Source organism: Lathyrus oleraceus, chromosome 4 (assembly GCF_024323335.1).
Source record: "Lathyrus oleraceus cultivar Zhongwan6 chromosome 4, CAAS_Psat_ZW6_1.0, whole genome shotgun sequence".
In the NCBI taxonomy this organism is placed as follows: domain Eukaryota; kingdom Viridiplantae; phylum Streptophyta; class Magnoliopsida; order Fabales; family Fabaceae; genus Lathyrus; species Lathyrus oleraceus.
The window spans coordinates 30323827-30341652 of NC_066582.1; the positions used below are offsets into that span (position 1 = coordinate 30323827).

The following is a 17826-nucleotide window of genomic DNA, read 5'->3' on the forward strand; positions in this document are numbered from 1 at the left end:
ATATTCGAGATACTGCTTCATTTATCTGAAGAATCTCATCTCTCTGTTTGAGATACTGCTTCATCAATATGAAGAGTCTCAATTCATATTTTTTAGAGATACTGCTCTAAGTATCCTCAGAGAGTCTTAGATTCAATTAAGGTATCATTCCCTTGTTTGGAATATCCTAATTCTATCATATAAGATGTTGCTTCGACTCGATACAGAGAATCTCATTTTTACTGTTTGAGATACTGCTTCATCAATATGAAGAGTCTCATTTCAGATTTTTTAGAGACACTGCTCAGAGAGTTTTAGATTCAATTAAGGTATCATTCCCTTGTTCGAAATATCTTAATTCTATCATATAAGATGTTGTTTCAACCCGATACAGAGAATCTCACTTTTACTGTTTGAGATGCTGCTTCATCAATATGAAGAGTCTCATTTCAGATTTTTTTTAGAGATACTGCTCTAATATCCTTGAAGAGTCTTAGATTCGATTAAGGTATCTTTCCCGTGCTAGAATATCTTAATTATATCATATAAGATGTTGTTTCGACCCGATACAGAGAATCTCACTTTTACTCTTTGAGATGCTGCTTCATCAATATGAAGAGTCTCATTTCAGATTTTTTTAGAGATACTGCTCTAATATCCTCGAAGAGTCTTAGATTCGATTAAGGTATCTTTACCTTCCTGTAACATCTTAATTCTATCATATAAGATGCTGCTTCGACCCGATACAGAGAATCTCATTTTTACTGTTTGAGATGCTGCTTCATCAATATGAAGAGCCTCATTTCAGATTTTTTTAGAGATACTGCTCTAATATCCCCGGAGAGTCTTAGATTCAATTAAGGTATCTTTACCTTACTGGAACATCTTAATTCTATCATATAAGATGCTGCTTCGACCCGATACAGAGAATCTCATTTTTACTGTTTGAGATGCTGCTTCATCAATATGAAGAGTCTCATTTCAGATTTTTTTAGAGATACTGCTCTAATATCCTCGGAGAGTCTTAGATTCAATTAAGGTATCTTTCCCTTGCTGGAACATGTTAATTCTATCATATAAGATGCTGCTTCGACCCGATATAGAGAATCTCATTTTTACTGTTGGAGATGCTGCTTCGTCAAAATGAAGAGTCTCATTTCAGATTTTTTAGAGATACTGCTCTAATATCCTCAGAGAGTCTTAGATTCAATTAAGGTATTTTTCCCTTGCTGGAATATCTTAATTCTATCAGACAAGATGCTGCTTCGACTCGATACAGAGAATCTCACTTTTACTGTTGAGATACTGCTTCATCAATATGAAGAGCCTCATTCTAGATTTTTTTTAGAGATACTGCTCTAAGTATCCTCGGAGAGTTTTAGATTCAATTAAGGTATTTTTCCCTTGCTGGAACACCTTAATTCTATCAGATAAGATGCTGCTTCGACTCGATACAGAGAATTTCACTTTTAGTGTTGAGATGCTGCTTCATCAATATGAAGAGTCTCATGCCAGATTTTCTTTATACTACTCTAGCATCCTGGAAAAGTCTTGAGATTTAGCTAGGGATGCCACTCCATTACTAACATATCTCGATTGTGATACTGTTCTGACGACTCCCAGAAAGTCTTGACTGTTCCGTTTTACTTTAGGATAATGTCTTTTACTATTTCTCACTGCATTTTTGATAACATGAAACTATATCACATTTTTAGACTTGATTTAATTAAATTATATCGTTATTTGATTCAATTTATTTTATATTATTCGATATTACTCGGTATTTTCTTATTATTTATTTCAGGTATCATTATTTAAAGCACGTGCGAAAAAGAAAGAAGAGGGGTGCAAAAAGAGGATTTTCTAGGAAAGGCAGCAAGCTGAAGCACCAAAGCCCAACCCACGTTTGGAACAAAGAAAATGGTTGTGACGACCGCCACAAGCATGTGAAGAGCGTCACGCCCCAAAACCTAGTGTTACGTCCGTAACACATAGCGTGACGGACGTCACACATTTCATCCTATATTTTAGGCTTGACGTGCGTAACAGAAGGAACGTTCTCCCCTAAATTTTCTCATGCACGCTTTGAACCACACGGAAGACCAATTCAAGGAAACGGTTATTTTGGAGGTGAATATAAATAGACCTCAAAAGATCCAATTGAGGAGCTTCGCCGTGCAATTTTTACAGCAATATTTTCCAACACTCTAAGCTTCCAAGCAATTTATTTCCTTTTTCTTTTCTAGTTAATTTCCGAAGCATTCAGTTTATTTTCTCACGATAGTTTCTACATCGGAAACTCTTGTGTAATTTTTACTGGATCTAACCTTACGTTAGATCATAGTATTTTATTTCCTGGTTTTTGCTTTCCTATCTGATTGAGAATTGTGAAGAACAAATCCAACCGACTTGTGGTGGAGTGTTCGAGCACCAAAGCGTAGGAGATAAAATACAGAATTCTAATATTTTTTTCCAGGTTCATTAATTAATTGATTTATAGTTTTAATTTACATATGTTGTGTTCCGCTGTTTATATATATTGTTTGTTTGATATGGCCGTATTTATGCATGATTATTGTTTATGCGTGTTTAGCATGCCCGGCTAATTAATTTAGATATCGGTATGTAAAGTAAGCGGAATAAAGGAATCAAAAACTGAGTTGGTTTAAATTTATTTCAAAATATAGTCACTCTTTTTCTGGTCTCAATTTACAGAGTTAATACCAAGGTTTTTGTACGAGAGTAAAAGACATAAAGAAGTTAAAATCAATAGAACGACGGTTTGAGCTTTTAACTGGACAGTGTAAATTGAACATTAACTTTAAATCAGGGCGAAAGCAATTTTTAAAGTTAATTAAATTCTAATCATTTTCAAAAATTATTTTTAAAAGTTAAATGTGAGGACGAGAGTTAAGCATTTAAGTTTAATCATATAATCTAAGTCAACAGAGCGAGAGTTTGAGACGAGGGTGTTTAAACGGTTAGTATTTTCTCAAAAAGAGTTTCTATAGACTCCATTATTTTCAAAAAGTGATTTTAGATTTGACGAAATAGTGAGAGCGTACGTTAAAATATAAAATCATAGCCTAATTCAACAGAGCGAGAGTTTGAGGAGAAGACTTTTAATTAATAGTGTCTACTGAAAAGACTTATTTTAAAATTAAGAAAAAGACCAACGAAGATTTGATCCCCTAATTACGACGAACTACATACCGATATCCGTGTTATTTGATATTTAATCTAGATCCAAATTTAGTTTTACTTTTCCCCCTAATCATCAAAGTATCATCCACCTTAGCTTTACGCAGTAACCCTAGAAAAACGGTATATCGATTCATTAAGTCCCTGTGGGATCGATATCTTTTAAAACTACGCGATTAGACTGTGCACTTGCAGTTAGTACCCCGATAGACTCATAAAGTCGCGATCAAGTTTTTGGCGCCGTTGCCGGGGACTTTTATTTAGTCGATATCGTAACCCTTCTGTTACGCTGTAGAGACTAAGGCAATTTTTATTTTTTTCCCTTCTTTTTCGTTGATTTGTATGCCACACACTCGCTCACAAGGCGAGCCGTACTACTTACGAATCAACGACGTTGAACGATATCTCCGATTATTACGACGAATTCGGGAATATCGTGTTAGAAACAATCTTCCTCCAATCGAAATTCCTGATCTCAAAAATCTCCTTCCTTCGGCGATACCAGCGATGGCCGAACCAGCTCGTGCTCTTCGAGATTACGCTGCTCCATCGCAAGATGAGCCGCATTGAAGTATTTCTCCACCCGCAATCGAAGCAAACAACTTCGAACTTAAACCTTCGCTGTTGCAGGCAGTGCAACAGAATCAATTTTCTGGTAATCCTACCGAGGATCCAAACCTTCATCTATCCGTATCTGTCCAATACGCTGACACTATTAAGGCTAATGGTGTCACTTCAGAGGCAATTCGACTTCGTCTCTTTCCTTTCTCGTTAAGAGATAAAGCTAGAAGATGGCTTCAGTCTCTTCCTTCCAACTCAGTCACCACATGGAATGAGTTGAAGAAAGTCTTTCTTGCCCGATATTTTCCTCCAAGCAAAACAACTATGTTGAGAGCCCAGATAAATGGATTTAAGCAAAAAGATAACGAGTCTCTCTTCGAAGCATGGGAAAGATATAAAGACATGATGAGACTCTGCCCACACCATGGTTTAGAGGACTGGTTAGTAATTCACACTTTCTACAATGGTCTCTTATACAACACAAGGTTAACAATAGACGCCGCCGCCGGTGGTGCGCTTATGGATAAACCTTACACCGACGCTTATCAACTTATCGAGAGCATGTCCCAAAATCATTATCAGTGGGGAAGCGACCGAACAATGGTAGAAAAACCTCAAACGAAAGCTGGCATGTACGAGATAAGTAGCCTTGATCATGTTAATGAAAAAGCGGATGCTCTTGCCCAGAAAATTGAAAGTTTAAATGTATCACCTCCAGCCACCGTGGTTGCCGTAACTCAAAATTGCGAAGTCTGTGGAATTCAAGGTCACACTCCTACAAATTGTCAACTCCTAACAGGAATTCAAACAGAGCAGGTGAACTATGCTCAAGGAAATCCTTACTCGCATACCTATAACTCAAACTGGAAGAACCATCCTAATTTCTCATATAAAAGTAACAACGCTTTATACGCACCAGGTCAAGCTCCCAGTCAAGCTCCAGCTATACCTCCTGGATATCAAAAGCCGACCCCATCTACACCTAACAATAACGTTCCTAGAAAATCTAACTTGGAAATCATGATGGAGAACTTCATAGCTTCTCAACAGTAAACCAATAAAGAGTTCTTAAACCAGAATGTACACACTAGCGAACAGATTAAACAACTAGCAAGTAAAGTAGATGCCCTGGCTACCCATAACAAAATGCTGGAAACACAAATCTCGCAAGTAGCTCAACAAAAAGCGCCTACTGCTGCCTCAACTGGTACATTTCCTGGACAGCCCCAACCTAATCCGAAAGGCCACGCTCATGCAATTATATTACGAAGTGGTACAGAGGTAGAAGGACCATCTGACCCAAGGATTGAGAGCCAAAACTCTAAAAAGTCAACTGAAGAAGAAAGTAAACCTAAGGAAAAGGAAGAGTGTAATAAGGAAACCGTAGAGAAAAAAGAACCTTATGTACCTCCACCGCCTTACAAACCACCTATCCCTTATCCTCAAAGGCTAATTAAAACCAAAGATGCGGGCCAATTTAAAAAATTTGTTAACCTACTGAACCAATTAAACATCACAATTCCTTTTACAGAAGCTATTACACAGATGCCCTCATATGCTAAGTTCTTAAAAGAAATTTTATCTAATAAAAGGAAACTTGAAGATAGCGAAACCGTTACACTCACTGCTGAGTGTAGCGCAATAATCCAAAATATGCCTCCTAAACTTAAAGATCCTGGTAGTTTTTCTATACCCTGTCATATAGGAAAATTTGTCATAGACAAAGCTTTATGCGATTTAGGAGTCGGTATCAATGTTATGCCCTTGTCCATATGCAAGAAACTTGAAATGGGAGAATTAAGACCAACTAAAATGTCTGTGCAATTAGCAGATCGTTCCGTTAGATATCCCGTAGGAATTCTTGAAAACGTTCCCGTGCGCATAGGTCAATTCTACATTCCCACCGATTTTATAATTATGGACATAAGAGAAGATGAAGTTACCCCCATTATATTGGGTAGACCCTTCTTAGCAACCGCCGGTGCTATCATAGACGTAAAACGAGGACGACTCACTTTCGAAGTAGGAGAAGAGAAAATTGAGTTTATTCTTTCCAAATTTTTGAAAGCACCTGCAATAGAAGACACATATTACTTCATGGATATCATCGATGAATGCATAAAAGAAACAGAATTCGAAAATGACGATTTGTCTGACTGTCATGTAGAAGACAGACAGAACCAATGTTTAACAATAACATCAGATCCTACACAATGCCTTAAGAAACCAACCCTCGACCTGAAAACACTTCCCAAAAATGTGAGGTATGAATTCCTAGACCTATAACTTGAACGACCAGTAATAGTCAATGCAGACCTAGGAAAACTCGAAACCGAAAAACTCCTACATATCTTAAGAAAATATCCAACCGCATTAGGATACAACATCACCGATCTCAAAGGGATAAGTCCTTCTATTTGTATGCACCGCATCATGCTAGAAGAAGACTGTAAAACTTCTAGGGAACATCAGAGGAGACTAAACCCGGTCATGAGTGAGGTAGTGAAGAAGGAAGTAACGAAGTTATTAGAGGCGGGTATCATGTATCCTATATCCGATAGCAAATGGGTTAGTCCTGTACACGTAGTACCAAAAAAAGGAGGTATAACAGTGATCGAAAATGAAAAAGGAGAAACTATAACCAAACGAATTGAATCGGGATGGAGAATGTGCATTGACTACAGAAAGCTAAACCAAGCGACCCGAAAAGATCATTTTCCTTTACCATTCATAGACCAGATGTTAGAACGACTAGCCAAGCATTCTCATTTCTGCTATCTGGACGGTTACTCAGGTTTCTTTCAAATACCGATTCATCCTGATGACCAAGAAAAGACAACGTTCACATGTCCTTTTGGTACCTTCGCTTATCGACGAATGCCGTTTGGCTTGTGCAATGCTCCTGCAACCTTCCAAAGGTGCATGATGGCAATATTCGTCGATTTTCTCGAAAACATCATGGAAGTCTTTATGGATGACTTTTCCGTATGCGGGCAAAGTTTCGAAGAATGTCTTGAAAACCTAGAAAGAGTTCTAGAACGATGTGTAAAAGTGAACCTAGTACTTAATTGGGAAAAATGTCACTTTATGGTACAAGAAGGAATTGTTTTAGGACACATCATATCAAATAGAGGAATTGAAGTAGACAAAGCCAAAATAGAAGTAATCGAAAACCTTCAACCTCCGAAAACTGTGAGGGAAATACGAAGCTTCTTAGGACATGCCGGTTTTTACCGACGATTCATTAAAGATTTCTCTAAAATAACTAAACCTTTAACCGGATTATTAATGAAAGATGCTGAATTCATCTTCGACAATAAATGTTTAGAAGCATTTCAAACACTTAAACAAGCATTGATCTCCGTGCCCATAATGCAGACCCCGGATTGGAATGAACCTTTCGAAATAATGTGTGGCGCAAGTGACTACGCCGTAGGCGCTGTTTTAGGACAACGAAAGGATAAAAAACTTCACGTCATATATTATGCGAGTAGAACTCTAGATGAAGCGCAAATGAATTACGCCACGACCGAGAAAGAACTTTTAGCAGTAGTATTTGCACTAGATAAATTTCGTTCCTACTTGGTCGGAGCTAAAATAATCGTTTACACTGATCACGCTGCCATTAAGTACCTCTTAAAAAAAAAGGACGCTAAACCTAGACTCCTAAGGTGGATCTTGTTGCTACAAGAATTTGATTTGGAAATCAAAGATAAAAAAGGAACTGAAAACGTAGTAGCAGATCACCTCTTTAGACTTGAAAACCTGGAACCGGAAAGAACATCGATCAACGATGATTTCTCGTACGATAAACTTATAGCTAATTTGGAAGAAAATAGAGCCGACAAACAGGTAGAGACCACCTTGGCTGTATGCGTTACACCATGGTACGCTGATTTTGTCAATTATTTAGCCGCCGGAGTGGTTCCACTTGATCTATCCTACCAACAAAAGAAACGATTCTTCCATGACATAAAACATTATTATTGGGACGACCCTTTACTTTTCAAAAGAGGCCCCGATGGTATTTTCCGTCGCTGTATACCTGAAGAAGAGGTAGAAAGTATAATACAACATTATCATTCTGCTCCTTATGGTGGACATGCAAGTACATCCAAAACCTGCTCTAAAATCCTACAAGCCGGTCTTTATTGGCCAAACATATGGAAGGATGTACATACCGCTGTCAAGAAATGCGATAGGTGTCAACGCACAGGAAACATATCTAGACGTGACGAAATGCCACAAAAAGGCATTTTGGAAGTAGAAATTTTCGATGTGTGGGGAATATATTTCATGGGACCTTTTCCAACCTTCTTTTGGTAACAAGTACATACTCGTAGCGGTTGACTACGTATCAAAATGGATTGAGGCTATAGCTTCTCCAACAAACGACACACGAGTAGTAATTAAACTCTTTAAGAATATAATCTTTCCAAGATTTGGTGTCCCAAGAATAGTCATCAGTAACGGTGGATCTCATTTCATATCTAAAATACTCGAAAAATTATTGTTTAAGTATGGTGTAAAACATCGAGTAGCAACACCCTACCATCCTCAAACTAGTGGACAAGTGGAAGTGTCTAATAGAGAAATCAAATAGATATTGGAAAAAACTGTCGCTACATCGAGGAAAGACTGGTCATCAAAACTACCTGAAGCTTTATGGGCATATCGAACCGCTTACAAAACTCCCATAGGAACAACCCCATTTAAGCTTATTTATGGTAAATCGTGTCACCTCCTAGTGGAGTTAGAACATAAGGCCTATTGGGCTATTAAAAATTTAAATTTAAACTATAAGGTCGCCGGTGAAAAGCGAATCCTAGATATAAACGAATTAGAGGAACTTAGACAAGATGCATACGAAAATGCCAAAATCTACAAGGAAAGAACGAAAAAATGGCATGATAAACGTATGTCGAGGAAAACTTTCAAACAAGGCGATGTAGTCCTATTGTTTAACTCTAGACTTAAGTTATTCCCAGGAAAACTACGCTCTAGGTGGTCTGGCCCTTTCCAAGTCACTAATGTCTTTACTAGTGGGGCTGTAGAAATTAAAGGAAAATCTATTGAATCATTTATAGTAAACGGGCAGCGTCTAAAACATTATCATTATGCTGAGAACAATGAAGACTCGCAAGTCCTGCACTTAGACGTATTGTCTCCAAAATTAATAGATTAACATTTAATAGTTTTATGTCGAGCTTGCGACATTAAACAAAGCGCTTCGTGGGAGACAACCCACAAATTTTTATTTTTCTTTGATTATTCTTTTGATTTTATTCAGTTTTCATTCTTCATTTTCTTTATATTATTAAATTTTTCTTCTTTCGGCATCTGGCCAAATCCTGACTAAAATTCTTGTTTTTCTTTTCTTTAGTTAACACTAACATGATGGCACATATTGATCGCATGGGTATCAAGTTCCGAGGGAGAGCTCAGAGACAAAAATTTGAAGAACTTGATGAGAGAGAGATGCACCCAAATTTTTATGCTGATGATGGTGCAATGACCGTACTTGGGCTAAGAGATAGTGTCCTATATCTGCTGAGTCAAATAGGGTGGGAAACCACTCCTATTCGGAGACAATTTGTTACTTACCGGAGGCTAACTCTAGAATTCCTTAGCCCCCTGATTTATTTACCGAACCATGCAAAAGGAATAAACCGAGGTTTCATTCAATTCAGGATGTTCAATATGGAGTACCAGTATAACATTAGAGAATTTACCAACCTCTTAGGGTTCCCTACTTCTTTTGACACATTCACCATGAGCCAAGAAGACCTCTTTGAATATCGAGAGCTTGAGCATTTTTGGGGAAGTTTGACAGGAAATGACGAACCTGAGGAACATGAGTTTCTTTCTGGAAACATACATAACCCAGCTTTTCGTTATTTCCATAAGATCCTAACACACACTCTTTTTGGGAAAAGATCAAACATTACCACAGTATCACGTGATGAACTTTTCATAATATTTTGTGCTTCCCAGAATCGTCCAGTGAATGGTGCCACTTATATGTTGGCGAGTTTTGACCTCCTTATTCAAGATGACCGTGCACCGATTCAAATAGGAGGATTGATAACTATGATTGCTAATGCTATTGGATTGCGCCAACCCATGCTTGATTTGAACCCTTTTTGTGGTATCCAGCCTATGAATATACTTTTCCTTTTCAACACTATGTTTATAGGAAACCTTGGACCTGAAGAGTTTGAACTATTAATTAACAACCAAGCTTTTTACCTATTCACCATGCCTAGCCCGATGACTAGTGTCCATAACTGAAACAATTGGCTCTACAACCTGGATGGAATACCTTCTCCTGTTAGATCTGTTGAAACCATCCAAGATTATGAGATTCTTGACAACCAGATTCCTTATGCTGAGTCTGATCCGCAGACACCAACTGGTTACCATGATGCTGCCTCTCCACCTCATCCTATCCCGTCCGCAGAATCGACAATACCTAATCTTAGACATCATATGCCCGGAACTGATTATAATACCGCTATTCAAGCTTTGATGTCAGAACAAGATGCCATTAGAGAAGAGTTAACTAAGATGGGACATGAATTCATGGAATACATGAGTCGAATGACAAATCAATTTCACGAGTTGCTACACCGTGTCAATTCCTTTGCTCCTCCGATGAGAGATTCTACAAGTGGCTAGAAGAATTGGAGTTAGCTAGTTTTAGTCTTAGGAAATTTATAGTTTCGTTTGACAATATTTTTAATCTTAGGATTTATTTTTCGCATGCTTTATTTTTTCAGTCAAATATTACATTATGTTTATTTTTATGAAGCTATTGGCATTATTGGTTAAATTAAATTTTATCTTGATTTATGCACTATCTAAAATTCCCAATGATGATATATACTGTATGCTACTACTTACATGGCTTATTAGAAAAAAATATATATACACTATGGTGTAGTAAAGTAGCATTCATGGCAATTCAAAAAGAAAACAATAGCAAATATAATAAACAAAAAACTAAAATAAAAAAAATATAATAATAATAAAAAAATTTAATAAAGCACCCACGCATGCTGTCACGAACGTTGTGACCGTTGCATGCTCAGAAGTGTGACGAGCGTCACACATGCTGTCACGGTCGCCACGCACCCCATGACGCCTGTAATGCTTGCTGTCGCGAGCGTGACAGATTGTTTCTTCGTAAATGTTGTTGACCGTTATGGTCATGACCGTTACTCCCCATTTTAATTCATTTTTATCCCCATTCAACTCACCTCTTTACTCCATTCCACTCACCTTCATCCACATTAATTTTTTCTCACCCACTCCTCTTCCCAATTTCAAAACTCTTCCTATAAATACCTACAATACATTTCTTCCTACACCACATCAATCCAACAACAACAAGGTCAACGCGAAAGAATTATTCTTTCTACACTGCATCTTTTCAGCCGATACAAAGGTAAACGCCGCCTCTTTCTTACTTCACCATATCCGTACCCTTTGTGCTTGAGGAAGTCAACCTTTTGTGATTGGAGGACTAATAACCACCATCGCACTCATTTTAAATTTAGGGGACCGACTTCAGAATTTGCAATCTTTGCCACCCCTGTTTATGGATATAAGCTATTGTCGCTCCTGCCGCTTAATCAAAAATAGGGTCGGCGAGAACTATTACCTTATGGTGAATAACCAAGAAGTCCCTAGCGTCGTTATGCCCAACATTACGCTCACCGATGTAACTAACCCCAACAGATTCATCTACGATTTGAATGATCCCGAACCTACCGTGCCTACACAAGCAAACCCGCCCCCAGACGAGTTTGATGAAATGGAGCAAGGTGATCAAGGTCCTAAACAACATTCGGTCCCACATAATCCTTCCGATAATGTGGCTGGTCCATCCTCCCGACGTCGTCGAAGAAGAAGGCCTGCAACAAATGATGACATCATGTATGCTATTGAACATCAAGCCCAACAGCTTGATGCCATGCATGCGCAGAATAACGAAGTAATACAACTGATGCGCCAGATGCAACAACAACAACAAGAGAGGAATGCAATAACCGACCAGAGGTTCACTGACTTGCTTAGCCGGTTTGACGACTTGGCAGTACGTGCACGATCACCGGGTCCGAGAACAAGAGGACGCAGGCAGAATTGAGTTTGGGTTCCATTTTTTTTTCCTTGTCTTTCATTTTTTTGAAACATTGGGGACAATGTTTTATTTAAGTGTAGGGGGAAAACTTTGTTTCAGTTTGTTTATTTCCCTTTCAATATTTCCCTTTCAAGTATGTTATTTCCCTTTCATTAATAAAAAAAAAAATATTTTAAGTCAAGTCCCTAGTGTGAAATTTTTTATTATCTATTCCCCTCAATTTTCTTGAGCCATAACAAAATTTAACACACTCAATAAGTATAAAGGTTGCCTATTTTATAAAACTTGAGTGAAATTAAGACAAAATTATTACCGCCCCAACACTCTAAAAACCTCAGCATGTTAGATCAGGCTAAGTACCTATTATACCAATTCCTTGAACTTTTAGTTCTATAGTAACCTCGAGTAGTTTATACGAGAAGTCGGCACCATCTTAATAGCAAACTACGTGGAGGGCCGATGAATACAAGTGAATGATTCCCAAAACAACATATTAAAAATCAGGAAATGCACTAATTAAGTTAGGCGATCCTTACCCGATCGTTTAATCCAAAGGTTGCGGACCCTACAAAAACATAGTATGAACGATCCATTGTGAGTTGGTTCAGCGGTTTCTGGTGCTGAACTTGGTAGGGCGGACTACGGTCCGATCCCCCGCAATTTGCATGCATAATCCCATGCATGGTATTCCCACCTAAAGTGGAACGTCATGTAAAAATCAAATGTAAAATATCAGGATCCAAGGTCATTCATGTGTATCTTGGACATTTCTCATTCCAAATGAAGTTATTTCCCTGCATATGCTTGTGGGATTATTTCTCAACAAATCATTTTTCAACTTTATGATTCATAATGATATTCCCAACAATTTTCTTTACAATCATCGCTCCCCAAGTAGAGGTTACCCTAAAAAGTCTCTTATGAGCTTTTTCCCCTGCAGAGCATTTCCAGTAAATCTCCCTCAAAAGGAGTCTTTTTTTAAAGTTCCCCCAACAAACGAATATTCGAGATACTGCTTCATTTATCTGAAGAATCTCATCTCTCTGTTTGAGATACTGCTTCATCAATATGAAGAGTCTCATTTCAGATTTTTTAGAGATACTGCTCTAAGTATCCTTGGAGAGTCTTAGATTCAATTAAGGTATCATTCCCTTGTTTGGAATATCCTAATTCTATCATATAAGATGTTGCTTCGACTCGATACAGAGAATCTCATTTTTACTGTTTGAGATACTGCTTCATCAATATGAAGAGTCTCATTTCAGATTTTTTAGAGACACTGCTCTAAGTATCATCGGAGAGTTTTAGATTCAATTAAGGTATCATTCCCTTGTTCGAAATATCTTAATTCTATCATATAAGATGTTGTTTCGACTCGATACAGAGAATCTCAACTTTTACTGTTTGAGATGCTGCTTTATCAATATGAAGAGTCTCATTTCAGATTTTTTTTAGAGATACTGCTCTAATATCCTCGAAGAGTCTTAGATTCGATTAAGGTATATTTCCCTTGCTGGAATATCTTAATTCTATCATATAAGATGTTGCTTCGACCCGATACAGAGAATCTCACTTTTACTCTTTGAGATGTTGCTTCATCAATATGAAGAGTCTCATTTTAGATTTTTTTTTGAGATACTGCTCTAATATCCTCGAAGAGTCTTAGATTCGATTAAGGTATCTTTCCCTTCCTGTAACATCTTAATTCTATCATATAAGATGCTTCTTCGACCCGATACAAAGAATCTCACTTTTACTGTTTGAGATGCTGCTTCATCAATATGAAGAGTCTCATTTCAGAATTTTTTAGAGATACTGCTCTAATATCCCCGGAGAGTCTTAGATTCAATTAAGGTATCTTTCCCTTGCTGGAACATCTTAATTCTATCATATAAGATGCTGCTTCGACCCGATACAGAGAATCTCATTTTTACTGTTTGAGATGCTGCTTCATCAATATGAAGAGTCTCATTTCAGATTTTTTTAGAGATACTGCTCTAATATCCTCAGACAGTCTTAGATTCAATTAAGGCATCTTTCCCTTGCTGGAACATCTTAATTCTATCATATAAGATGCTGCTTTGACCCGATATAGAGAATCTCATTTTTACTGTTGGAGATGCTGCTTCGTCAAAATGAAGAGTCTCATTTCAGATTTTTTAGAGATACTGCTCTAATATCCTCGGAGAGTCTTAGATTCAATTAAGGTATTTTTCCCTTGCTGGAATATCTTAATTCTATCAGACAAGATGCTGCTTCGACTCGATACAGAGAATCTCACTTTTACTGTTGAGATACTGCTTCATCAATATGAAGAGCCTCATTCCAGATTTTTTTTTAGAGATACTGCTCTAAGTATCCTCGGAGAGTTTTAGATTCAATTAAGGTATTTTTCCCTTGCTGGAACACCTTAATTCTATCAGATAAGATGCTGCTTCGACTCGATACAGAGAATTTCACTTTTAGTGTTGAGATGCTGCTTCATCAATATGAAGAGTCTCATGCCAGATTTTCTTTATACTACTCTAGCATCCTGGAAAAGTCTTGAGATTTAGCTAGGGATGTCACTCCATTACTAACATATCTCGATTGTGATACTGTTCTGACGACTCCCGGAAAGTCTTGACTGTTCCGTTTTACTTTAGGATAATGTCTTTTACTATTTCTCACTGCATTTTTGATAACATGAAACTATATCACATTTTTAGACTTGATTTAATTAAATTATATCGTTATTTGATTCAATTTATTTTATATTATTCGATATTACTCGGTATTTTCTTATTATTTATTTCAGGTATCATTATTTAAAGCACGTGTAAAAAAGAAAGAAGAGGGGTGCAAAAAGAGGATTTTCTAGGAAAAGCAGCAAGCTGAAGCACCAAAGCCCAACCCACGTTTGGAACAAAGAAAATGGTTGTGACGACCGCCACAAGCATGTGACGAGCGTCACGCCCCAAAACCTAGTGTTACGACCGTAACACATAGCGTGACGGGCGTCACACATTTCATCCTAACAGGAATTCAAACAGAGCAGGTGAACTATGCTCAAGGAAATCCTTACTCGCAAACCTATAACTCAAACTGGAAGAACCATCCTAATTTTTCATATAAAAGTAACAACGCTTTATACGCACCAGGTCAAGCTCCCAGTCAAGCTCCAGCTATACCTCCTGGATATCAAAAGCCGACCCCATCTACACCTAACAATAACGTTCCTAGGAAATCTAACTTGGAAATCATGATGGAGAACTTCATAGCTTCTCAACAGCAAACCAATAAAGAGTTCTTAAACCAGAATGTACACACTAGCGAACAGATTAAACAACTAGCAAGTAAAGTAGATGCCCTGGCTACCCATAACAAAATGCTGGAAACACAAATCTCGCAAGTAGCTCAACAACAAGCGCCTACTGCTGCCCCAACTGGTACATTTCCTGGACAGTCCCAACCTAATCCGAAAGGCCACGCTCATGCAATTATATTACGAAGTGGTACAGAGGTAGAAGTCCATCTGACCCTAGGATTGAGAGCCAAAACTCTAAAAAGTCAACTGAAGAAGAAAGTAAACCTAAGGAAAAGGAAGAGTGTAATAAGGAAACCGTAGAGAAAAAAGAACCTTATGTACCTCCACCGCCTTACAAACCACATATCCCTTATCCTCAAAGGCTAATTAAAACCAAAGACGCGGGCCAATTTAAAAAATTTGTTGACCTACTGAAACAATTAAACGTCACAATTCCTTTTACAGAAGCTATTACACAGATGCCCTCATATGCTAAGTTCTTAAAAGAAATTTTATCTAATAAAAGGAAACTTGAAGATAGCGAAACCGTTACTCACTGCTGAGTGTAGCGCAATAATCCAAAATATGCCTCCTAAACTTAAAGATCCTGGTAGTTTTTCTATACCCTGTCATATAGGAAAATTTGTCATAGACAAAGCTTTATGCGATTTAGGAGCTGGTATCAGTGTTATGCCCTTGTCCATATGCAAGAAACTTGAAATGGGAGAATTAAGACCAACTAAAATGTCTGTGCAATTAGCAGATCGTTCCGTTAGATATCCCGTAGGAATTCTTGAAAACGTTCCCGTGCGCATAGGTCAATTCTACATTCCCACCGATTTTATAATTATGGACAAAGAGAAGATGAAGTTACCCCCATTATATTGGGTAGACCCTTCTTAGCAACCGTCGGTGCTATCATAGACGTAAAACGAGGACGACTCACTTTCGAAGTAGGAGAAGAGAAAATTGAGTTTATTCTTTCCAAATTTTTGAAAGCACCTGCAATAGAAGACACATGTTACTTCATGGATATCATCGATGAATGCATAAAAGAAACAAAATTCAAAAATGACGATTTGTCTGACTGTCATGTAGAAGACAGACAGAACCAATGTTTAGCAATAACATCAGATCCTACGCAATGCCTTAAGAAACCAACCCTCGACCTGAAAACACTTCCCACAAATCTGAGGTATGAATTCCTAGACCTATAACTTGAACGACCAGTAATAGTCAATGAAGACCTAGGAAAACTCGAAACCGAAAAACTCCTACATATCTTAAGAAAATATCCAACCGCATTAGGATACAACATCACCGATCTCAAAGGGATAAGTCCTTCTTTTGTATGCACCGCATCATGCTAGAAGAAGACTGTAAAACTTCTAGGGAACATCAGAGGAGACTAAACCCGATCATGAGTGAGGTAGTGAAGAAGGAAGTAACGAAGTTATTAGAGGCAGGTATCATATATCCTATATCCGATAGCAAATGGGTTAGTCCTGTGCACCTAGTACCAAAAAAAGGAGGTATAACAGTGATCGAAAATGAAAAAGGAGAAACTATAACCAAACGAATTGAATCGGGATGGAGAATGTGCATTGACTACAGAAAGCTAAATAAAGCGACCCGAAAAGATCATTTTCCTTTACCATTCATAGACCAGATGTTAGAACGACTAGCCAAGCATTCTCATTTCTGCTATCTGGACGGTTACTCAGGTTTCTTTCAAATACCGATTCATCCTGATGACCAAGAAAAGACAACGTTCACATGTCCTTTTGGTACCTTCGCTTATCGACGAATGCCGTTTGGCTTGTGCAATGCTCCTGCAACCTTCCAAAGGTGCATGATGGCAATATTCGCCGATTTTCTCAAAAACATCATGGAAGTCTTTATGGATGACTTTTCCGTATGCGGGCAAAGTTTCGAAGAATGTCTTGAAAACCTAGAAAGAGTTCTAGAACGATGTGTAAAAGTGAACCTAGTACTTAATTGGGAAAAATGTCACTTTATGGTACAAGAAGTAATTGTTTTAGGACACATCATATCAAATAGAGGAATTGAAGTAGACAAAGCCAAAATAGAAGTAATCGAAAACCTTCAACCTCCGAAAACTGTGAGGGAAATACGAAGCTTCTTAGGACATGCCGGTTTACCGACGATTCATTAAAGATTTCTCTAAAATAACTAAACCTTTAACCGGATTATTAATGAAAGACGCTGAATTCATCTTCGACAATAAATGTTTAGAAGCATTTCAAACACTTAAACAAGCATTGTTTCAGTTACGTTTTGACCCGCCTGAGCCTTTTAACCGGTGCAAATTTATTTCAGAATTTGAAGAAACGTTGTATTTTTTCAATAAGTATATTTGTGTTGATCATTTTAGTGTGTCTGATTTAATTTTTTGAGCAAATTTACATCCGACTTCTATTTATAATCAATCCTTTTATTTCTTTATTTTAATATTCAAAATTAGAGATTTGTCTTATTAGTATAATTTTCTAAATTAAATTACTGTCTAAGAATTTTTAATGAATACTTTTCTTTAATAATAGATAATAAGAATTATTAATAAAAAAAAAGAGAAAATAAAATTAAGACTCATCACTCTTCACACTCCCTACACGTTACCCTCATTTCCATCACC

At 37.5% G+C, this 17826-nt stretch overlaps 1 non-coding gene across 1 annotated transcript; it reads right to left on the reverse strand.

Annotated features, from left to right (window-relative positions):
• Positions 1-4065: 4065 nt before the first annotated feature.
• On the reverse strand, positions 4066-4172 carry LOC127076983 (small nucleolar RNA R71). The gene has a single exon (XR_007786983.1). It is a non-coding gene; the product is annotated as a small nucleolar RNA R71 (small nucleolar RNA).
• Positions 4173-17826: the final 13654 nt, after the last annotated feature.